Here is a 1664-nt window from a genome sequence, read left to right on the forward strand (position 1 = left end):
TACTTCCATCCTTACCCCTACAATTGATTCTATGCCAAGAAATCAGATTAATCCTTTAAAACTAATCTACTGTAGTTACTCAGCTGCCTAAAACCCTTCAGGGGCTTCGCATTACTTTTAGAGAAACATCAGAAAATTTTACGATATTGTACAATTCTCTGAATGCTCTGACATCTACAAATCTCTCCAAGTTTATCACTTACCATTCTTACTCTTACTCACTGTACTCCATTCACTGCTGTCTTCTGTATTTCTCAAAGCAGGCCAAGACGTTTCCCATTCCTGGATATTTGCCAGGCTATTTTATTTACCAAGAATAATTTGCTTTAGCTCTTGGAACACCTGGCAAATTTTTTTCTTTTATATTTCTTATAAAGCCACCTCTTAAGTAAAGCCATTATTGACCAACCAAAGAAGAAATTACCATCTGAATTTATTATCTATTCCATTGCCCACATATTTCCTTCATAGCATATATCATACCTCTATCTCACTTTTTTGTCTATTACTTATAATCTGTCTTTCCATTGAAGTATACAAGTTCTATGATGGCAGTGTACTTGAGTCTGTATATCTCCAGAGACTAGAACAATGTTGAATAAATTAATACATAAATAATAAGATGAATGAATGGATAGATTATACCCAGATGCAGTAGTCTTCTGGATGGATTGTAACTTTAAAATGTTACAAATTCAAACAAAGTTCTTCTTGAAATTTTGAAACATATTTTTTTTCTTTTCTTTCTGCTAACCAGGAGTTGAAATACTAAAGAATAAAATACAAAAACAAGCAAAACTATTTCAAATGCTCTTGGCATGAGACTAGATCTGAGGCTTTTCCGACTGAGATGAATGAATTCTCCTGCCTCCATTCCTTGATTACCTCCCACATTCCATTTCAAAGTTATGACGGCCAACAAGCATACTGACCTCTAGAGTCATGTGACTAAAGTCAAAGGTACGGGTATTTTTTTCTAATGAATATCAGATGCGCAATTTTCAAGCATCATTTGCACCATCTTATTTATGCAATATTGTTTCTTCCCATATGTCTTTAAACATTAGAAGAAAAATGAAATCCTGAAGACATTCATGCAACAAGAACTTTCAGGCTGAGGTTTTATCGTTTTGTTTTCTTTAGTCCAGTCTTTTAGCCTCATAGTAAGTAGGGAGAATATTACTCTCCTAATCCCTTGAAATGATTTTTTACATTCTTCCTGAAAATCCACCAGAAATAAAAAACATATTGAAAATGAGAATTTCTCTTCACCAACAAATTTTCGCTTAAGAAAACTCAAGTCCCAAATATCACAGTTTGTAGAGAAATCTATTCTGCTGGTGACAGAGCTAGCCTTTGAGTACTCCATTTATCACTTCTTCAGCACAAAACTTCTCAGCATCGAAGACTTTTCTTCTACAGTGACAAAATAGATGTTACTGGAATCTATGAAAAACTGGGTCAGTAAATCAGGAAACACTGTTCTGTTTTAAACACAGATCAAGTTTTGAATTCTTTTATTCCTTTTACTCCTCAGGCCAAAATGTATGAATCATAGTTGATGGGAAATCTGACTTTTCCCCTCACTTTTGATACCATTATGCCCTCTTTGCTTTTTATCATAATCTGTCATGTAGTGGACTGTTTATTAAGTTTAAAAAGGA

The sequence above is a fragment of the Trichechus manatus genome, unplaced genomic scaffold (assembly GCF_000243295.1).
Source record: "Trichechus manatus latirostris isolate Lorelei unplaced genomic scaffold, TriManLat1.0 scaffold00101, whole genome shotgun sequence".
Classification (NCBI taxonomy): Eukaryota; Metazoa; Chordata; class Mammalia; order Sirenia; family Trichechidae; genus Trichechus; species Trichechus manatus.